Genomic DNA, 24,402 nt, shown 5'->3' with positions numbered 1-24,402 from the left:
TTTATGAACATGTTAAAAGATCAAAATGAACGATTTATCGAGCGTTCACCGCGTTTACACGTACGATTATCGTTCGAATTCGATCGTTATCGCGAAAATTCGCCCGATAATCGGCGAATAATGTTACAATCTCTACTAAAACTTCTCCCACAAAACTATATATTATTCTACTTCACTTCTCCAGCTCTGTAACATAATACCAGTACACTAACATCAGTTTAATAGCAGGTTTCCTTTAAATTGTGGTGCTTCCTTATTTTCCTATGAGCATTCATTCATAGTATTTTCTTCATCAGCACATACTTTGTTCCTAGCGCAGAATGAAGAACAAGCTGTGATTTAGGTAAGACACTCTTCTGCCTCTTCTCGTCCCAGGATGTACAGCAAGCTGAATCTTGACCTTGTGAGGACACCAAACTTCAGTTTCTACAAAATATCTGCAAGCAAAACATAAATCAGTTTTAGGAAAAACATTTTACATTGACTTAGCATGTAACAACCGTAATTTTCAAAAGTTTCCATGAAAATTCATACTTTCATTCATCAAAAATATTGTACATTAATAGAAAATGTTGGATCATCAAAAATAATGATTTTTGCTTGAAGCAATAATCCCATTGTCTCCACCATGGTTAAAAAAAATTGATTGGTCTGTCCATAACATGGAAAGAATAAGACGGGTGGAATAAGCACTGCTGGAGGGGCTATGGGAACAATTGACCCGGGATGTTGATACATATACTTTTTCCCCCCTCTGACATCTGCCATTAGTTATAGGGGGTGTTTCAGCTTAAAACACTTCTTCCCTATGCTGTGGATAGGGAATAAGTGTCAGATTTCAGTAGACCCCCTCTGTCCCCGTTTCCTAAAAAAATAGGAAACCTGAGTGTTAGTTGGAATGGAGCACCAGGTCACACATAAAGGAGGTTACTCTATTTCTGTCACTCCCACTGACAATGAAAAGAGTATCGTGCTTGGCTATCTTCGGCAGCTCTATATACTATAAACAGTTGTCTAATCCTGTTCAAATTAGTGAATTTGGCCAATTCCTCTAATGTGTGAGGGGGCTTTGGCTTTTAAACATGATAACCTAGGGTATGCTACCACAAAGAATCACTAGATTAAAGGTCCGATGGTTGCTCAGAGGCCGTCTAAGCACATATGTGTATGCTCCTATGAAAAGCATAAGTTTCCACTTATAATAATCATTTACAACATTACAGGGAATCTGTCAGCACAGATTCTGTCAGCAGTGGTGAGGTATGCCAGAGTGCGGCACAAACACTGAGCCACAACTCCTCTTTGATTCTATTACAGGGAATAAAGGGGTTATCCAGTGCTACAAAAACATGGCCACTTTTCCCCCTACTGTTGTCTCCAGTTCAGGTGTGGTTTGCAATTAAGCTCCATTTACTTCAATAGTAAATGGAGTAGGGGGAGAGTGGCCATGTTTTTGTAGCGCTGGATAACCCCTTTCAACTCTGGTCTCTCTACACTAGGAATGCGTTACCCACAAGAGCCATTTCTATCTTCTGTAATATCTTGGGCTCTAATAACATTTCTCTTATTTTATAGCACACATTAAAAGCAAAAATATGTATTCATATGCCAAGTCTTTATATAGCCATGGTACTATTATTCTTGTTCGGGCAAGAGATTTTTCTATATTCCAAATAGCTTTGTCGCATAGTGTGAGAAGACTGATTATGAATAAGGCAGAATGAGAAACACAGCATGGAGGGGACTGGGAACATGATGCAGATGAGGACTGTCTGTCCTTCTCTGGCTTCTTTTATTATGAATAATTAATATTAATAGTCTTGTTTGGACCAGACATACAATACTTTATTCCAGAGATAAATCTAGAGGTTTATAGTAATTTGGAATTAAAGAAGATTATCATGCTTTAAAAATGTTGGATCACACATGCACAACACAATGCCTTCAAGGCAAAGCTCCAAACCAAGAGTTGCACACGCCTACATGAGATTACCAAAGCACTTAGGTGGTTGTGGACTCCCAGATCTAAAGATCTACTATGTAGCAGTCCACTTATCTAGATGGCTTGCACTAACTACAGTTAAGCCTTCCCCAGTATATATCAAGCTAGAAAAACACATTCTAGGTAAAGATAACCAGCTTTGCTTATGTACTAAATGTACACACCCAAACAAATGGGTAGGGCCGCTACTACAAGGCATGCTTCATGTCTGGCAAAATAATTTTTTCAAAACACTTGCTACTAAAGATCCCCCCCCGCAAATGCCTATTGGGGTTATACCAGCCTTTCTGAACAATTCCATTACTCACCTGACCTTACTGTGGTCTAATCTATTGCACCTTCCTTCTTACCCAAACATAAGGGCAAATATATCTAATTCCTTGAGGGCTTACTTGGTCAGCCTCCCCCGGGTGGTATACAATCGACTCAATCAGAGACGTTCACTAAAGGATGTCACAATTTCCTGACTATGTTCCCAAATTATAGAGAGGCTTCATGGTTAGAATGCTACCTTAGTATGGATTGTTTACCCAAAGGATTAGTCTCTAAAATTTACAAGGGTTTGCTGATGAATGAGGCAGAGACCAAACCATCTTTCATTTTATCATGGGAAAGAACTGAATATGACATTCTCCCAGTCCACAATTTCACAAATTTATAAAAACTCACATGGCTTCTCTCGATGTGTCAAAATTCAAGAAAACTCCTTTAAATTACTAACTAGGTTGTATAGGACTCCCTTTCTGTTAAATCGATAACGATTGCTGTTGGAGATGCAAATCCTCTCCAGGGACTATTTCTCATATATGGTTATTATGCCCCAAACTCCAACACTACTGGTCGGAAATCTCTAACCATATGCTAAACGTTTGCGGAACCAACCTTCCACTAGATCCAACTCTTATATTGTTATGGGTTCCCTCTCCCTTGTTCACCCCAGCCAGAAATCATTTACCAACCATCCTGTTATCGGCGGCAAAACTCCTTATTCCAATTCACTGGAGGGATGAATCCCCGCCTACGCTATGTGAATGGGTTGAAAAGGTGCAACAAATTGCGTGCTTCGAGGAGCTGTGCAGCTGGGAAACAGGATCACATGATAAATATTTAAACCTATGGGAGCCTTGGACTAAATTCTATAGAAACTACTTATCTGACTCTCTAAATCCTTGAAGTATTGTTTCCATCCATTGAGGATTTGACACTTTTCTATTGGAACTCTTTAACTCAATAGGTATCTGGCATTCACTTATACTCCATATTTCTATTTGTTTTCAGCCTAACTTAGGGCTCTATTCCACCGGACGATTATCATTTGCATAATTGTTAACAATTAACGATCTCAAACGACCGCTATTGCGAAAGACCTGAAAACGTTCACTCATTTCCATGGAACAATAATCGTTACTTATGATCGTAATTGCGATCGTTTTTTCTTTGCTATTTATTGTGAACGATTTGCGAACGTTTTGCGAACGAGCAACGATAAAAATAGGTCCAGGTCTTATAAAGCGATCAACGATTTCTCGTTCGGTCGTTAATCGTTAACTGCATTTCAACCGAATGATTATCATTTAGATTCGAACGATTTAACGATAATCTGAACGATAATCGTCCGGTGGAATAGGGCCCTTAATATCGGTCCACTTACTGAAAAATTTTGTTGTAACAAGGTTCCTTAGCCTAAGTTTTAGCTTCAGTCTTTGAAGCTGATTAGTCTTGTAGCTAATCTTATGTTGTTTTCTACAAAATATCTGTCATCTCTTTGTTTGTTTTTAGGAGATTATGACATTTACGTTCTCTGTTACTTTTTTGTTTTTGATGAATGCCCTACTCTGTTACTTGAGTCTATATTTGCATAAAATTACATAAAATAGTTGATTTTTGGTTAATGCATAGGGCATCCTGTTGACTGTGTATTCGGTGCCAGGACCTGCGTGTCCTTATTGTTATTATTTTTCTAGTAGATGTTCTTCTATTTCTACTTTGTTTCAATAAAAATTTGTTTGAAAAAAAAATATATTAATGGAAACTACCTTGGTGTTTTAAAGTAAGTAGTTACCGTATGTAATAATTATAGTAGCTGCAGTCTACCTAAGATACTAACAATTAGACTGGAGATTAAAACTTGAAAATCACCTCAAACAACTAGATTCACTCCATCCGGAGCATCATTATGTGAGAGGGGTAATGGCTAAATCATGAGGACTTCTCTTAGTCATAAGTCGTCATCTTAAAATCAGCCAGAAAAACATTTTAGGCTCCTCAATCATGCAACCTCATCATCCTTCACATCTATTTCGCCCCCTCAGTCTCCATATAGTAGTTAGACCCTTTTGTGCCCCCCATATAGTAGTTAGAAACATGGAAACATAGAAGATTGTCAGCAGAAAAAGACCACTGGGTCCATATAGTCTGCCCTTTTAGTATTTCCAAAGGTAAATGCACATGTAGTTTTTATGCTGCAGATTTTTCACGTGGATCTATACAGGTAAACTCTTTGTGCATCTGTATAGTAGTTAGGGCTCCCTGTGCAGGTAGCCCCCCACCCCGATTAGATAGTATACCCCATGTAGCTAATTCCCCCATAGGTAGTCTCCCTGGTAGGTAGGCATTCCCCTGTAAGTAACACCCCCAGTAGTAACCCCCCAGTATGTAGTATTGGCACCCTTTGGCACCCCCCTGTAGGTAATCTACCCAGTTAGTTATCCCCCTCCCCTATGTAGTCATCTCCCCATGGTAGCATGTGGATGAGTGTGAAAACGATCATCTGTATTCCTGGCACCACAAAGTTTACCTGTATAGATACACGTGAAAAACCTGTGGCATTAACACTACATGTGCATTTACCTTTACATTAAAACAAGACTGCAAGCAAGTACTGAACTTTACATAGAACAGAGGACTATTGTCAACAATACAAAAAGAAAGATCATAATGATGTAATGGGAAATGTTACATTCATAATAGAAGGATTGTGGTGAAATTGGCATAATTAAAACCACAATTTGAGTATTCCTTTGCTTTTGGAAAGCATATAAGATGACTTTTTAAAATAAGTTAGACAACAGAGTCTAAAGGCCCTCATACACAAAAGATGTGTCAGCCCACCCTGACAATTTCAGCCAAAAATGTAATGTGGATGTGGGGTCTCCTGACTCAACAGATAATGTTGGGGAAGAAAAGGATGGGGTATGTTATATTTCAACTGACCAATCCTTTTACTCTTCGGGAGATGTACAGCCACTATAGATGAGACTGGCCGCAGTTTACCCCTTCTCTCTAATCTAGGAGACGGGCTCCATAGACCCCCTCTCTGACAATGATATAGATCGAACAATGTGTTCTTAAGTGTGGAAGGATTGGGAAAGATAGCCAGCGGCCAACAGCTATCTATTGTATAGGGCTTACTCATATGATATGAAATATTTAATTTTAATAAAATGAGTAGAAACAGACAATTCTAGTTTAGTAGGAACGTAATGGAAAGATTCTACTGCAAGCTACCTAATTTCTACATAGGTATATACTAATTGTTATAGGATTTATTTTAAAGGGACAATTCTAGCAAAATTAGTAATTTGAATTGTTTTGCAAAAAGAACTCAGAGTTTTTCCAAAATTGTAACTTGATTTAAGAGCTCCCTGTACTGGGTGGAATGGGGAGTGGGGGAGGGGCATGCTCTGCATAGCGTGGTCTACAGCACTGTACTCTGACCCAGGAGATCTCCCTCACCCTCCACATCATAGCAGATCCATTTCCGTCTGGGGCTTACATCAGGGGACAGGACTGTGGAGGTAATCTCTTCATAGCTGTCACCCCATTATGTGCCCACATCTGTCCTGCTCATTCCTTCATGCTCCCTACAGTCTCTGTCAGCCCTTGTGTTTACCATCCTCTCCATTCCTGCTATATTGTGCCTGCACTTACACTCAGCCATTCACAATGCTGTATAGAAAAGTTTCTGTCACTGTCCTCCTGCACAGCTCTGTGATTCTCACTTCCTGATTGGTCCATGCTGAACACACACCCCTTCCCCACTGCTGCCATATGACCACACAGACCTCTGACAGCAGCCCTGCTTCTCTATTCTAGCCTGCTGTACTAAACTACTGCATTATGGGGATCTGCAGTCCCATCCTTTATCTACAAACTCTATTTTCAGGTTAATGCACATACTATACATTATACACCACATGCTGGATTACTATACTGTACAGTAACTTATAATATGAGATATTAAGCTGTTTCTAAATAGTAAAATAGTTAATAAGGAAAGACAAGAGTCCTTTAGAAGACAAGAGTCCTTTAGGTTCAACTTAGCCTGTTTATTTCATTTGTTTTACATGTCATTCAGAATAAAAAAAAATCATATTTTTGGGGTGTGGAACCACTTGACAGCATTTCATTGATTTCCTATGGGAAAATTTGCTTTGGTTTAAGAGTGATTTGGAATACAAGCATGGTCCTGGAATGAATTATGCTCTTAATCCAAGGCACCACTATATAACTAAAATATCATTAGCTTTGTCCGAAAGAGAAGCTATGAGGCAGGCAGTTTTCAGGAGCCCCGTATAGTTTGTATGTGCATCTTGAAGGTCATCATCTGGACAAACAACATGATAGAGGGCTTAAGAACTAACATTTCATTACTAGAGAGTCTCCTGAGGCAACCTCCATTTGCATACCTAAAATAAAAGCACATCACTAGCAGTATGACAGCACTGTTTATAGAATTCCCATCCCAGCAGGCATTTCAGCAGGCACTTGTGCGTCTCTCTCAATTAACTTTATAGCAATGAATCAGAGCAATTATTGCTAAGACACTTTGGCTCTAGCTTTATTTGCTGGAAGATCAATAAGTAGATGATGGGAAAACATGCAAAAGGGAGCTGGGGAGGGAATAAAGATGGAGTATATAATACTAGATTAGACAAAGAAACGGGGTATTTATATACAAACAGGTCTGGCATCAGTTTCCTGTTTTATACCAATATTATCAGATTATTAGTCGCCCATATCCTATTACGCCTGCAACTTCCTTATTAAAATGTCATAATAGTTTGCTAATCCGGCTCACTAGACATCTGCCTCTTTGTGATGGTCTATGTCATGCAAGTTATTAAGGAGCAGCTTGTAATCTCTCTATGGTGCAAAAACTTGCATTTTAAGCCAGTTTTACACTGAAATAGCGACCTGCATAAAATCGGCTGCTGTTATGGGTACAAATATAACATATCTAAAAAGGACCAGCTTAAGCTCTTTGGGAGGAATTTGTCATGCCTTTTACGCCACTATATTTGCAGCTTTTTAGCACTTTTAGGCTGTGGATATGCCATACATGTCCCCAATGGGAAAACCCCTTAAGCACCATTTTAGTTACAGACTCAAAGATTTTTTTTTTTTAGTCTTGAATTCTGCACATTGGACATAATTTCAATGTTCTGGTTTCCTTGGCTTCATAAAATGATATACTTTTTGGATAACAAGTAAATGTAACTTTATATTATCTTTCACAGAACCAATCATCCTCCTATAAATATCCTGCCGCTGTCAAGGTCTGAAGAGTAAATTAAACTGCTAGAATCGCTTTTGCTTTGCAGCTCAAAGTTCAATATTGGACAGGATTTTTAATAGAGTTTTATGGGCCAGTTATTGAAAGTGACCTGGCAGTGTAAACAGTGCTGCTCACAGGAGTAACTCTTGATACTCGATGAATCTTGATATAGTACCCGATACAATCTGACACACGTGAGGTTTGTTACTGAGCTATCTATAAGTGTTTAAGGTGTACCTAAATGTTTAACAAAGTTTTAATCAATTATAGTTGGGGTGTTGAGATTCCCACTAGTCACTTGCACAGAAGTGCTTGGGTCCGTGCTGTGCTCCTTTATTTCTACTGGGCTCTCTATGGAAAATACACAGCTCTGTCATTACAGTGCCGTGGAGACTAAAACTGTTTCCCAGCTCCCAGCATGATATTGATACATCATGCTGTGTAGGGAAACTGGAAACAGGCATTCACCAATCGTGATTCAGGGAGCGAACACGGAATGTGTGAATGCAGCCTAAGACTAACTTTTATCATCATCTTTTAAAACTGGTAAACTACTACTAATGTGGTAAGCTATAATCTGCAACGTATTTACATAATGAAATTGACACAAATTGCTATATAAATTCCTCTCTCTATCTTAAAATAAAGGATATGGGTGCTTTCAAACATCATATTCACAATCCATGTATTTTTTATAAATAAAACAAATTCACAGTTGGTTTTGATTAATAATTTTCTACTGTTTGGCTTCTGCAGTTTGGATGTAAAACAATACAATGTAAACTGCTTGATGCTCCTCTTCCTCAGATGGCTTTCTGGTGACTCAAAGCCGTTTTACACACAGCGATCTGTCGGGCGAAGCAAGCGATGACCTGTCAGGTCAGCGCTTGCGTCCCCCTCATTTCCCACTTGTTGCCTGTGCTATTACACGCACAGACAGCGAGAAGGCAGGAGCAGGAGGGGCTGCCTGGATCGTCTGGGTTGCCCAAAGAAGTCAGCGGCTGTATGCTGCTCGCTCCATAGCGTGCAGTGGAGAGTTCTGTTGCAGGCGCACAGGGATGCACCCGCATCAGAATTCTGCGTCCTGAAAGATCATCCGCCCGGTACTGCAGTACCGGCCGGGATGATCTTTTCAGAGACCGGCTGTCCCGTGACCGGCCGGGTCACGGAACAGCCGGTCTCTTAAGCAGTGTGCACATAGCCTAAGGCTGGGTTCACACACAGCATATTTCAGTCATTATTATTATGGTCCTCACATTGCAACCAAAACCAGAAGTGGATTGAAAACACAGAAAAGCTCTGTTCACACAATGTGCACCTATATATGACCCAATGTATTACATGAAGGTCCCCATGCACATCCTATATACTAAACCAAAAAAGAAAGGGGAACAACCCACAAGCAAAAGTGCAGGACCAAATGTTCAAAAATGTATTGTCTTTCTTTTATTAGAATATATATAGAAACAAAAATTTACAAAGATATAAAAATATTGTACAGGAGCTGACACGTATCCAGATCCCCAAAGGAACAGGAGGTGATAAATTGAGTTACATAGTAAACCTCAAAAACATAGGAAATATATAAGATCAATTTACATTATTGGAGCACTAGGCATTGGGCATATATCAAACCAAATAATGTCACTCAATAAAATACAATACAAAATGTGTATAGGGCAGATGTGTATAGGACAGATTTGCCCACAAACCTTGTCCTTAATGCACCAACCATTAAACCACTCACCCTGACGAAGGGCGTGACCGAAACGTGTTTTGGGGTGTTTCTCAGGGTAAGAGAGCTGCACGGCTCTGCTGCATGTGGTAAATGTTCTCTCATCCTTTTCCTCTTACAAGTGTGTAGCATCTGTTTACCTAATTCCAGTGTTCCCTATATACTTTGATACTTGTGCTCCACGGGACGATATATACCTGGTGCGGTTTCATATATGACTACACACTTGTATGGGTTTTCTTTTAACTATTGGGCTGTGATCCAACTATACTTAGTAACAAGCACACTTTTGCCTCCGCCATTTTTTTATTCTGATAGTATGCACATGGCACTTTGATTTATATAAAATTTGTTGGCTAAAGTGTGTTATATATTTATTTACTTCCCACAAATGTAGCCCATGCAGTCTCTCCCCCTATGCTGTGTAAGTTAGTCCTGCCTCCTTTTATGAAAACAATGTGACATATATTATATGAATTATTTCTTTAAAAAAGTTTTTGTAATAAAATTTATGAAGGTTTCCTTGTGTGACTCAAATGTTTTTCTTTTGGGGGTTGTTGTGTGTGAACCCAGCCTTAGGGTGGCTTCACACATACCGTATCTCAGCGGATCCGCAGCAGATTCCATCTAAATAACGGAACACAGCATCAAATCTGCTGCAGATCCTGTATGTGTAAACGCACCCTTAAACCAAATGATTATCAGCTGGAACAGCCAGTAATCGGCCAAGTACAAATGATAATCGTTTGGTGTAGTAATGAGGCCTTCAGTCTATAGCCCTCCTGTCTCTTTTCCTAAATGTCAAATGGAACCTTTTAAGCATGTTGTAGTGTAAGGTAACACATGCAAGCTGTGGGAGCTAAACAGTAGAACATTTTTAATAAAAACCTAAGGTGTCCATAACCTTTGAAATATATGTGGAGGTAAATCCACAGTATGTACAGTATGTGCCATTCTAAGGTGCAACTTAGTTATTCGGCCCCATCACCTACCTTACCATACCCACATACAGCATTTTATACTATAGTGGACCTATCATTGAGACATTAATCTGTACAATGAGCTATTTATATAAAACAAGGGTGTATGATTTTGCTATCAGCATGATTTGTCAGTGAACCTCTGCACTACCCATTTACAGTATAGTGCCTTTGTTCCTTTGTCTGTTAGGTGGCCTGGGTATCCCTAGGCACAGAGGCCCAGTAATAACAACCACCTCTGCAAAATGTCTGCACTTTAAAAGGGTTATCCAGTGCTACAAAAACATGGCTACTTTCCCCTACTGTTGTCTCCAGTTTAGGTGGGGTTTTGAAACTCAGTTCCATTGAAGTAAATGGAGCTTAATTGCAAACCGCACCTGAACTGGAGACAACAGTAGGGGGAAAAGTGGCCATGTTTTTGTAGCGCTGGATAACCCCTTTAAAATACCATTGCCATACTAACTCTGAAGTAAAGGGATCTCTTGGCCAGTGCCATATCTACAGCCTGTGCTGCCCAAGGCACCCGGACATAATACAACCAACTATGGTGATTCCACAAGCATCAACATTTGTTCATGCAGATCTGTCACAAATACAAAGCACGATAGATAAGAGGATTTTGTGGCAGATTCACCATGGATCTCATCACTATACAAAGAAGGTGATGAAATATATCATAAATCCACAACATAATAGGCATGTAATAGCCCTCCTCTTGGCCTGGAAATCCTGTTTACCACTATGGGAATGTGTGTGTTATCAGGTATCATGATGATGTCCTCTGCGTGTGGGTGTCAGTGTTTATGTGTTTGCAGGTAGCAGATTGTCTGTGTGGGAGTTAAGATCACATATTTGCAGGTTTTCTGGATTTGTGTATGTACACTGTGGTAATAATATTTGCTTCGGCATTTTAGTACTCAAATTATTTCTTTGATACTTCATGGGGATCATGTAAGTCAGTTTATAATAGTTTTATAACACAATATATTGTCTTATAACAGATGCTGAATTACTAGCCTGAATGTACTAACCCACAATGGCCATTCATATCTGTCAGAATCCCAGCACGACATTCTGTCATCTGACCTGTTTGCATGTGTGGAAGAAAATCTTCACGTGCCCAGAACATCATACTGTTCTAGACTAAAAATATGATCTAAAGCAGGGGTGTCAAACTCAAATACACAGTAGGCCAAAATTAAAAAAGTGGACAAAGTCGCGGGCCAACCATGATATTTATTTAAGATTGCACGCAGCGTTTCTGGCACTGTCAGAGCAGCGTACCGCGTCCCTGGCACTGCCTATCCTAGTAATTTTCCCAACATGAAAGTTACCCATTATATCGCTCAAGCAGTAGGTAATCCCATAATTGTGCCCCATGTAGTAGCCCCCCCGCAAATAGTGGCCCACATACTGGCCAGGCCTACTATTAGAGCCCCACATAGTAGCCAACCCTCCCGATAGTGTCTTATATAGAAGCTCTCTGAAGAAGCGGTGCGAAACGACGTTGGAGTGAGGTGGGAGGCCAGCGGACTGGGACAGTATACGTTTGGGGTAACTTGGTGACATGTGCAATATCATATTTTGTATTTTTTCCTCGTTCAGCATATCAAGGCAATAGAGCACTGGCACTTTATTTATAACATGCACTGATGCTGAATGGGTTTGTTATGATGTTTATAAATATGCACATGCACTTTGGATCTATACATAGCTACGATAGTCCCGGCAGTGGGGTCTCCCACCTCCAAGGTCTTGTATTTTAATTGTTGTTCTTTTTTGTGATGGAATAAATAAAATTGTGTTATTTGGAAAATCTCAGTTGTGAGTGACTTTTGTAGTTACTGGATTGGATACACAGTATATCTATTGGTGTTAGGTGCTTGAATCGATACTGAGTATCAGTAAAATATAGGTTGTTTATTTATGCAATTTTCTAGGAATATAGGTGTTTGTTATATAGAAGCCAGTCCCTAAAATAATCTCTTATATAGTAGCCAGCCCTCTCCAATTGCCTTATATAGTAGCCAGCTCTCCCCAATAGTCTCTTATATAGAAGCCAACCCTCTCCAATAGTCTCTTATGTAGAGGCCAGCCCTCCCTAATTGTGTCTTATATAGAAGGCAGTCCCTAAAATAGTCTCTCATATTGTAGCCAGCCCACCCCAATAGTTTTTTTTTTATAGTAGTCAGCCCTCTCCAATAGTCTTATATAGTAGCCAGTCCTCAAGAATAGTCTCTAAAATAGAAGCCAGCCCCTACTGTAGTTGTTTATCACTGCTCCCTTAGCTTGGACTCACCCTTTCTGCGGCTTCAGTGGCTGCAGGAGGTGCCTGTCGGAGGATGCACGCGATGACTTCACCACATTGCCAGTGTTTGGGCACTACTGAGATACTTCTGGCCCAAAGGCTAAAAACAAAATTATAATATGGGTGGTCCAAGCAGCTCTACGGACCACCCATATTTTAATTTGCTTCAACGTCAGGTGGGCCAAATTTAAAGGAGAAGTTCAGGCAAAAGCATTTTTTTTTATATGTTATTAGTTAGGGAAAGTTAGACAAATTCCTAATATACATTAATTATGGGAAATGCACCATTACTGCTATTTCCCTTAATTTAGTAGATCACGGACACTTCAAAATCTCAGAAATGCCGTGTCGTGACCGGGGTGTAATGCCAATGGAGTGTCCAGCAGGGGGCGCACTATATATAGAAGTAATTGAGTACCCTTGACTTCTATATATAGTGCGCCCCTGCTGGACACTCCATTGGAATTACACCCTGATTCGTCTATGGAACAGGTGAGTCTGCACACTGTACTACTCCCCCATCATCTATCTACTCATAGTATGAGCAGATAGATGATGAGGGAGTAGTACCAGGGCCATCTGCAATCCCGCCACCCCCCCAGCTGCCGCCACATATGCCCTGGTACTACTTCTCCATCAGGTGCTCATACTATGAGCACATGATGGGGAAGTAGTACCAGGGCTACCCCCATCACCGCCGCCCCTGCTCGTCCGGCGGGTCCGCTGCTGTAATTGGGGCCCCGATCTCAGGGGGGAAGTAGGCCTCAGACTGGGGCCTACTCCCCCCTGAGACCAAGGCATCAATTACATCAGCGGACCACCGGACGAGCAGGGGCGGCGGCAACAGGGGTTCCGGGCGGGTCCGCCCCTGTAATTGAAGCCCCGGTCTCAGGGGGGGTGTAGGCCCCTGTCTGAGGCCTACTCCCCCCTGAGACTGGGGCCTCAATTACATCAGCAGACCCGCCAGACGAGCAGCGGCAGTGGTGATGGGGATAGCCCTTCATACTATGAGCAGATAGATGATGGGGGAGTAGTACAGTGTGCAGACTCACCTGTTCCAGACTAATCAGGGTGTAATACTAATGGAGTGTCCAGCAGGGGCACACTATATATAGAAGTCAATGGTACTCATTGACTTCTATATATAGTGCGCTCCCTGCTGGACACTCCATTGTAATTACACCCCGGTTCGTGACGTCACCAAATTTCTGAGATTTTCAAGTCTCCGTGATCTACTAAATTAAGGTAAATAGCAGTATATGTGCAATTCCCATAATTAATGTATATTAGGAATTTGTCTAACTTTCCCTAACTAATAACATATTAAAAAATGCTTTTGCCCGGAGTTGTCCTTTAACACAGCAATGGAAAAGCATGGCGGCCAAAAATAATGGCACCACGGGCCAGATTTGGCCCACAGGCCGGAGTTTGACATGACTGATCTAGATAATATTGGCTGGATTTTATCTAGGTAGCTCCATCTGAATAATAAATTACAAAGTGCATCCATGTATATTAACTACATAAGGAGAATCTTCAAATGAAATATGAGAAGCTCCCCCTTCTGACAATATCTATTATCTATAGGAACAGATAGACTGCAGGCTGGGCGAACTTCATTTAGTGGCAGAATTTCTAATTTAGCTGTGTAATAGCTTTTTTCATATGCAGTAAACCTCTCATAGCCTGGCACGCTCAGTACATTCATTCATTTCGAGGACTTTGTGGCTTTCAGAGTACTGACCTCTTCAGGTCTGCTCTGGGTCATCTGCAGCTCTTATAAAAAGACTTTTACTGTTGCAGACTCTCATGTGCTGGGAATTTCCATACAATTTGCTACCCTTACAATTTTAGATCACCAAATTAAAATGAACTTTTTAAAGTACTGTTACTAGATGGTAGCGGAGCTTGATTGATGTAAAATGGAGGAGATATAAATAAAATGTAGAGGAAAAACTTAAATGATATATTTGCAAAGAGTAACTGATTAAAGTTTGACACTAGTATTAAGACATATAAATTGGCATTGTTTTGTGGACAGCATGTCTTCAGTAATGTAAATTGTCAGTGCAAGGGCCCATTCATACTAAGAAATCGGCGCTGAAATTGTGTGCAGAACCCCTGCAGGTGCAGCCAGACAATAGTCTTGTGTGAACACTGCCCTCGAACTGATTATTGGCCAAGAGCATTGCAAAAAATTTACCTGCGGCCAATAATTGGCCTGTGATAAAGTGACAACAATCAGCTGAGGCGTGGGCAAACGTCCGATCCTCAGCTGATCATGTCTTTTAAACCTGTTGCAAAATTTATTGTTATTGGACGTATATCACAGGGTTGTGATAACGTTAAAGGGAAACTGACAGCATGGATATGGATATGCATATTTCCATGCTGTTAGTTTTCAGATCACAAGCAGTGCATACTTACCATCCACGCTGCCGTCAGTTTCTAGGGCTGCATGGACGGTACAAGAATTGTTCATGCAGCCCAGGGGCCCCGGTTTGTTGTGTCATGTAAACGCACTGCAGATGAGAACCAATCTTGCTTGTTTGTGGCTGGCTGTGGCCGACAAATCGCTAATCTCGCTCATTTTTGGCAGGCCGCAGCCAGCAAATCGCTGATCTCACTCGTTTGTGGCTGGCCACAGCTAACAAATTGCTGATCTCACTTGTTTCGGCTGGTTGCAGCCGACGGATCGCTAGGTTGAAGGGACCTTAAATGGTGCAGTCAGACCACAGGCTAGTGTAAACACTTCTGTTAATAGGCCCATAGTTTTGTGTGAACGCTGCCTCTGGTCAGTCCATCAGGCCTGGGCTAACGCACTGGAGGCGGGCTGACCCACCCCCAGTGGGAGGAGACCTCCGCCCCTTTATGACACTCTTCATTAGAAATTATGGAGCTGTATCATAGAGGGGCGGGGGTTTCCTCCCATTGGGGGTGGGTCAGCCCGCCTCCAGTGCTTCAGCCCAGGCCTGATGGTACAGTCCCTTTAAAGTCTAGTGTAAACACTATTACTAATAAGCCCATAGTCTTGTGTGAACGCTGCCCCCGGTCAGTCCACAGTTTATAGTAAACGTTGCAGACACTCAAAATGCTTTCTTTGTTTTACATACGGTATAATAGTGCTGATTTTTAATTTGGTGACCAAAATACCATTTGGCTCTCAAACTTTCATGCTTCTATTGAGAATCTAGTACACTGTTCTTTGTATTTAACTACACAGTTTGGCACATAGCAAACAAAGAGTAACAATACATTATTTTTTTTGTAACAAGCAAAGCAATGTTAATGAGATTGCAGACATGTTTTACTTAGCACATAGAGGTTGAGTTTTCTTTATTTTTAGGCATTAAATGCCGGCTAAAGGTATAAAGCTGTCATGTACTTTTCTTATTCTACACAACTTGACAAACCACATTCCATGACCACAGACTTGATGTGAATCACTGTAGGTCAGTGACAAACAGTCCCTGCTGGGCTTCATCCTCCCACCTACCTACAACTAAAGCAGGAAAATAATATTCCTCCCACACATCCAAAACCAAGGATGGCCAAATGCTGTTATTATGTTCTATTCTCTAAGGCCAAGCCACTCACGAGACTCTGTGCAACCACTCTGTGCAATGTTTCTTCTAGATTATTAGCCAGTCCTTCATGCTCTGTAAGCAGTGAGATCTCTATTACTCCACACATTTCAATAACCTTTCTTTTTTTCTTTTTGTATATAAATCTTCATTCTAACATTGATAATGCATATGATATAGGTCTATGGAGTGTTCTCAGGTACACGAATGTATATAACCACAAACTATACAGATAATCTGAGCTGCACATGCAGCCAACCAAAAACCATGCCAAGAATATAACAAATGTTTTATTGAGATAACAATCTAAACAAAGTATCTAAGATAATAAACATGTAGAAATGGAGAGCCTGGAAAGACTCGTAATGGAAACACACCACAGTATGAGTCCAGTATTAAAATGGGATGTAACTATGAACTACAACCATATAAATCACAGGTTTCAATTTCTGTCTCACATAGCGCAGACCATCTGGCACCCTCAGCAACACCATCCAGAAGTAAATCCAAACACCTACAAAGCCTAAGGTGCCTATATGAAAATTCTGTATGACGGAGCTGTGTAAACTAACTGTGCTACCTCATCCCCATTACCTTTTTATGCCTTATTAATGAAAATAATAAGAACTGTACTCAGTGAGATAACAATACAATTATTGTAGTTATAAACACAAAGAAAGTGAGGAAGAAATGGCTCAGACTTCAAAAAAAAAAATGTTTTACATAGTTAGTTATATATATATATATATATATATATATATATATATATATATATATATATATATAACTAACAGTAAGACTAGGTAATACAAGCCTCTTGTGTCCTCATCCTGACACTGTACTGGGTAGCTAGCCCCGGACAGCTTCTCCAGGCAGCCAGCACTAGTACCATCACCAGCAGGTTTAAAGCCACCTGGGGGTTGTGTGAGTGATCAACCCCTTCTTTACTGACATTGTTCTCTAGTGATACAAAACACCTTACCTACTTTTTTGGGGGTTGGGAAAGAAATCATCTGCATTTCAATTATTTTTTATGGGAAAACGTGCTTTTATATAAGAGTGTTTTACATTACAAGCACATTCCCAAAACAAATTATGCTTGTAATCCAAGGTTTCACTGTATACTGAAATGGAAATTGTTGACTGCCTTTTAGAATGATCAGGTAAGATGTTGCGGCAAAGTCTGAAGAGGCCCATTCATGCAAGGCATACTGATTGAACTTAAAGGGATACTCCAGAGCAATAGCAAATCCCCATAGATTTGTTTCCATCAGGGACAGTGGTAGCAGCCGAGAGCACTGTGTCAGACTAGAAAGAATACACCAGAGGCTGGGACAAGGCTTGAAGAGGCCCATTCATGCATTCTGATCCAACTCCCCTACTCTACGCTGTGCTGTCCTGCTCTGTGGCGATTCTGTCTATAAGATGGCCAACATAGAGAAGCATGTGACTATGGCATATACAGGTTCAGCGGTGGACAGTGGGGCGGGGTAAGATCACATGCTCCTCCATGTCAGTCAACTTATAAACAGAATCACCATAGAGCAGGACAGCACAGCCTAGAGGAGGGGAGTCTGACTTTAGCTCTATGAGGTACACAGGGAGCTGCTTTCAGTAAGTGCAGTGAATACAGTTACTTACACTGTATACTGAACTATTTTACTATAAAGTGGCCAACCCCTTTAAAGGGCTACTCCAGAGCAATAGTGAAGCCCCTTAGAAAACCTATCCTGCTCAAAATTTACATTTAGGAAAGAGGTGGCAGCAGAGACCGCTGTGTCAGACGAGAAAGACTATACCACTTCCTGTGGGACATCCTGACTATCGATCAAATATAGCCATATCAATATAGCAGCCTATATCGATGTGCAAGCATAAACATGCACTTTCCATGCAACAAACTTCAGCTGTCATCAGATATTTACAGAGCCATTGGGGCACATTTCCTAATACTCTCTTAGGCTATGTTAACACACAGTATTTTTGCCTTTTTGCAACCAAAACCTGTAGTGGATTCAAAACACAGAAAGGCTATGTTCACACACTGCTGAAATTGAGTGAATGGCCGCCATTTAATGGCAAATAACAACTGTTATTTCAAAAAAACAGCTTTTTTCCCCAAATAACAGCAATTATTTGCCATTAATTGACAGCCATCCACTCAATTTCAGAAGTGTGTGAACATAGCCTTTCTGTGTTTTCAGTGTACAGTGTTAGTAACTGTTCTCACTGTATATACTGATAGCAGCTCCCTGTGTACCTCACAGAGCTAAAATCAGACTCCCCTCATCCAGGCTGCGCTGCCCTGCTCAGTGGTGATTCTGTCCATAAGATGGCCGATATAGAGGAGCATGTGACTATGCGCCACCTCCAGTTTCCTTCATAGGCATATACAGGCTCAGTGGAGGAAACTTGGGGGGGGGGGGGGCATGGTCACATGCTCCTTCAAGTCGGCCATCTTATGGACAGACTCACCACAGAGCAGGGCAACACAGCACAGCCTGGAGGAGGAGGTCTGATTTTAGCTCTATGAAATACACAGGGAGCTGCTGTGAGTAAGGGCTGAAAATACACTTACTTATACGACACATAAAACAATTTTACTATAAAGTGGCCAACCCCTTAAATAAACTCCCATCTCCCTTTTCACCCTGCCCCTCTCCAGAGACTTGTATGTGCAGCTTGTATTAGGATCTCTGATCTCACTCTCAACTGCAGGTCTGTCTTGGACAGGACAGAATTGTGCTGATTTTAAAAATGAATTGCAGTTTAACAGAAAGGGGGGGGGGGTCTTGATAAGAAGAGACAGAAGCACAAGATATATTACAAAGATTCTTATAATTGTTTATGTAGAGATCTATTAACTTTAGATGATGTGGGCAGATGGGGCCAATATTTCAGTCTGTTTCAAGCCATTTTGATCTGATTGAATTATAACTGTTACAATTGGGTTATGATCATCATTACTATAGTCACTGAAATTATTCTGACATATAAAAAAGTTGTGACATTAGACTGGCAAGAGAATTTTTCACTATGGAATGCATGCCCACGCATTGCCAAACTCTAATCAAGGTTATGTAGTAATTGTTCTGCACCATATGGAAAAGCAATGCGTAAGGTCTTTGCATAGTCATATTCAACCGTCATCATAACAGAGTTTCCACCCACACTGTAGTAGAATCACAGAACATGAACCTATCATTACAAAAGTACATTGAGACAACTAAACATGATTCTTATACACAGTCTTGCTGCAGACACCTATTTACCACAAAGGTGATGTAGGTATAGCTTTGGAGAGCAATGGTTAAAATACTAGAAAATAGCTTGGCTTGCAGTCCCTGAGTGGGCTGCCAGAAAAATAGCACATTGTGCTGGGAATTATTCCTCAATTGGAACAGTAAAGCTCGAGGGAAGCTGAGTGTTTTCCTAAGAGGGAACAGCCTTAATGATAAAACACTTTGTACTTTTCCTCTAGACCTATAAAAAGACCTGGGCCGCTTCATTTTTGCCTTATTTAGGAAAAAAAAGCTTTCCTTTTCATTTAATCACAAGGACAATACATTATTTATGTCGGAGAGATGTAGTGGCGCTGTGATTCCCAACGTAACAGAGGAATAACGTGACTTAATAAGCAGCTATTAGTGATGGATCAGGGTTGTGTCACCACCCTCAGCGCTGTGAAGCAGACATATACTTTTATTATGGGATAACTCCAGGATTGCTGACATGTGAATAGTGCTGACTGCATAACTAAAATGCATGACACTGCTTATAAGGTGCGTGCTAGCCTCTGTATAGGAAAGGGATTCCCTGGTAATACAAACAGATTTAAAGATTACATATTGCTAACCTGCAAATATACACCACCGTTTTCCAAGGGAACCTCTTTAAAGGGGTAGTTCACTAAAAAATGTTTTTCTTTCGAATCAACTGGTGCCAGAGATTTGTAATTTACTTCAATTAAAAAATCTTATTAGCTGCTTTAAATCCTGCAGGAAGTGGTGTATTCTATCCAGTCTCACACAGCGCTCTCTGCTGCCACTTCTGTTCATGACTTCTGCCCAGAGCAGTTGCAAATCCCCATAGAAAACCTCTCCTGCTCCCCAGCCTGGAAAGAATACACCACTTCTTGCAGGACATACAGTAGCTCATAACTACTGGTAGACTTGACTTATTTTTAATATAAGTAAATTACAAATCTCTGGCACCTCTGCCACCAGTGGATTTAAAATATTTTCTTTTTGTGAACTACCCCTTTAGGAGCTATGTTGATTTAGGATGGAAACGCATCTCTGAACTGATCCTATTGTTTTCAGTGGGACAGTGGGAATGTCCTCACATTAGTGCCGCCAGACCGTCGGATTGACCGCACGTCAGAACGCTGCTTGCAGCGTTCCGACATGCGGCCAGCTAGGCTATCCGGCACCGCATCCATTAGTCTATAGAGCTCCGTAGGCATGCCATGTACAGACGCATGCATTATGCATCCTCCGGCTTTTGCCCCTGGCGATCCAAACAGAGATATCCCTGTCCCTGCCCCCCCATTAACCTTTATGACCCTGGCCCTTCAGCAGAGTTGCCCCTGGCCCCCTAGCTTCTACTGTGGGCAGCAGGACATGGGAACATCTCCTAGAGCAGGGGTAGGGAACCTTGGCTCTCCAGCCATTGCAAAACTACAACTCTCATCATGTCTGGGATACCCAGGCATGATGGGAGTTGTAGTTCTGCAACAGCTGGAGAGCCAAGGTTCCCTACCCCTGCTCTAGGAGATGTTCCCATGTCCTGCTGCCCACAGTAGAAGACTCCCATGTAAGTTGTACACCACATTATATCTCCTGCTTTGGTGCTGCCCCCTATATAGGTGGCTCCCTATACTGTATGTTGTATTGGGAAAAAAACTGATGACAACTAATGGAATAAACGTATGGCAACTGATATAAACCGATGGTTTTCACTGAAAAAATGTGAGAAAACCTGATGACAACTGATGTCCTTTTGCCATTGCCATGCAATTGTGATATCAGTTGTAGTCAGTTTCTTACGAAAAAAAAAAAAGAAAACGGAAACAGATGCAATTTATATACGTAAACTAGGCCTTAGTAAGCCTGCTAGACATACAGTAATATCAAAAATATTTTACTGTGAAATGCCGGCCTTAGCAAACTCCCCTTAAAGAAGTTATTTTTAAAATATTGATATATCACTTTATGGCAGGAGAAAAGTAGATGCTATCATCAAAAACTGCCCAGTAATGAGATCATTACTGCTGGAAAATAGTGATTTCAAGATATTATTCAGTCTTTCAATACAGCATCTATGACTTTTTGTATTGTATAGGAAAGGTTCCACGCGTCCCCATGACCTAACAGCTCTCTGACAGTATCAGCAGTGTCAGAAGAACGTGAATTACAGCTGACAGGTTCCCTTTAAGTGTATACTTTCACTTGGACATGTGATTCAACTACATCTTGTCCCTGATGTTACATGCATTTTATAACTAAGGCTCAAAAAAGAAAAAAAAAAAAAAAGGAATAAGAACACAACATCTGTGTAGGCGGCTGTACTGATAAATAGGCCTGGATGGTTCTCGGCTACAGAATTAGCTCATGGAATTGGTATTTTGCAATGAAGTGTTAATTGAACACGAACACTGCTTTCTTTTTTACGAAGATATGGGCAAGCATCAGCAGGTTACTTCTTGCAAGCAGGTGTGCCAGTGAGTCATCTCTTCCCCTGGTGTCATAACCTCCCTTGCGACCCTTTCTTCCTTAATCAGTTCCTTCATTATTAATATTGGTGATAGCTAATGGACATCTTCAAGTACAATCTCTTTACGGGATGTTCCTAAAAAGAACGAAGAACCATATGGCAGTGGTGTTCAGATGTTATAGCCATGTGTCAGCTTTATGGATTCCCCCAGGAAAATATGGAGAGAGTTTATTGCACATAACAATAGATGTTCTCACAATATGTAAAGTTTATCAACTTACAGATAACAAAAATCTACTTCCACTAACAGATACAGGTTCCATTACGGTACACTTACTCATGTCACTGTGCTCTAAGTACAAGATATGGGCATGTCTTGCTTGTGTATCGAGCGTATAACTACATATTATAGAATATTTGATAACTGGTTATCTTTTTACAAGTATGTGACACTGTATTTGTAGCAAGAGGAAACTGTACAGCTAAAGCAAAAGTTGTTAAGTTGTAGAAGAAAGTTTCCTGTTTGACATAACGGCTGGTTACAATGATGCCTGATCAGATACAGCCACTCTAAGAATATATCCTCCTCCTTTCAAGCGTTACCCTTCATCACTATCACCCACACAGCCCACGCATATATAGTCAGTCTCAACACCACAGAACAGACCTTAAAGAAAAAGTTTTGCTTCATTGGAGAAGAGAACTGGGTTGCATGAGTCATAAACACAAACAAGTATCAAGGGACATAGACGTTAGATTTTTACTGGCGGATCTACTGTCTCTGGTGCATGGACACACTATTTGAACAGGATACCTTTAGAGTGAAACAAAGATGTGTGCATGGCAGACATTTTTCTTATCTTCTACTAAAATTGCATGCACTTTCAGCAGGGCTAAATTTCCATATTATGAAACACTCCTGATAAGAACTGGCCAATTTACTGTATATCTGGATAGAGACTGGTTAATCTTAAGAAATTTGTGCAATGGCCTTTAAATTCTAACAGGTGTCTCTGTACATGGGACCAAATATCCTATTTCATTATGCAGACAATAACCATTTTAACAAGTTATATAAATATCTAGAGGGGGCAACATGCGAGGGCACCATTAGACACCACCTCATTGTCTATAAACTGAACTAAAATTACCCTCACCTCCTTCCCCTCCTATTCTCTTGATGCAAACATGTGGAATTACTGTAGAAATTTTTGTTTTTTGTTTACTGCATATACATCCTGTCTGAACAGGATGGGAATTGTAATTTTGGAGGGCTGCACTTTGACACCTAAGCTCTAGAGCTTTATCTACTCTATCTGCACATGACCGCTTTCCTACATTATTAAAGGGATTTTATCCAGGTCCATGTAAAACAGGGCTGTCAAACTTCAATTTCCATCATGCCTGGAGAGCCAAAGCAAAGCTTTGGCTATTAAGACTTGATTGGAAATGTAGTTTTGCAATAGCTGGAGGGCCGCGAGTTTGACATCTATGATGTAAAAGAACTTCCAATATATTCACTATATGGGTATTTCTTCAGTCCAGGGTCACTATTCTCCACCAATACCCTTCTGCCACCTTTGATGATATTAATCTATAGTGACATTACCAACAAATAACCATCAAAATTGACCAAACTTTATCAATCACATATGGGACTAAGCAGGCTGCAAGGATTAAAGCCACTCTGTACCCACAATCTGTCCCCCCAAACCACTTTTACCTTCAGATAGCTGCTTTTAATCTAAGATCTGTCCTGGGGTCCGTTCGGCAGGTGATACAGTTATTGTCCTAAAAAACAACTTTTAAACCTGCAGCCCTGTGCCCAAAGGCCGTGGCCTAGAGTGTGTATGCATAAGGCTGGCACCACCTCTCTGTCCCTACTCCCCACCCTTCTCATCATTAGGAATGCTCCAGGCAGATTTTCTACTATTCATCACCTGTGTCAGCACCGCACATGGGCTGGATAAGGCACCTGTGCAGTGTTCACTGCAGAGGAATAGAAAAAATGGTGAAGAGGGTGGGGAGCAGGGACGGAGGGGTGGTGCAAAGTTAGTGCACAGATACTCCAAGCCATGGCCGTTGGGCACAGGGCTGCAAGTTTAAAAGTTGTTTTTTAGGACAATAACTCCATCACCAAGCCGAACGGACCCCAGGACAGATCTTGGATTAAATGCAGCTATCTGAAGGTACAAGTGGTTTGGGGGGGGAAAGATTGTGGGTACAGAGCTGCTTTAACAGCCTTGGATGAAAGAATAATCCATACGGCAAATATAATTCCACTTTTGGAGCAATAGTAGACAATTTAAATGGTGTGGTGATGTGCGGCGACTATTGTTGTTGTGGAGGGGTATTTGTGGGGTGGCCCAGAGCCAGGGGGCTTGGTTACTCCCTCTATGGGCACTGGTGTTGTTGCGATGGTGGTCGCCATCCAGCGGTACTCCAGGATACTTTAGGATATCAAATCACACAAATCATGAACCTTGAAATGGTGTGTGTGCGCCTGTACACTTTGATTCTG

The 24,402-nt window shown here is 41.0% G+C and overlaps 1 protein-coding gene across 3 annotated transcripts in view; it reads right to left on the bottom strand.

The window, feature by feature from the left end:
- Positions 1-24,402, bottom strand: part of DGKA (diacylglycerol kinase alpha) — a 133,520-nt gene that overhangs the window by 59,170 nt on the left and 49,948 nt on the right. For all 3 annotated transcript variants that reach the window (XM_069970484.1, XM_069970486.1, XM_069970485.1), the window contains exon 2: positions 304-437. The gene's annotated coding sequence lies outside the window, so the exon portion shown is untranslated. The remainder of the gene's footprint in view (positions 1-303; positions 438-24,402) is intronic.

Source organism: Dendropsophus ebraccatus, chromosome 5 (assembly GCF_027789765.1).
Source record: "Dendropsophus ebraccatus isolate aDenEbr1 chromosome 5, aDenEbr1.pat, whole genome shotgun sequence".
In the NCBI taxonomy this organism is placed as follows: Eukaryota; Metazoa; Chordata; class Amphibia; order Anura; family Hylidae; genus Dendropsophus; species Dendropsophus ebraccatus.
The sequence above is the reverse complement of the archived record's forward strand: the minus strand, read 5'-3'. Positions and strand labels throughout refer to the sequence as shown.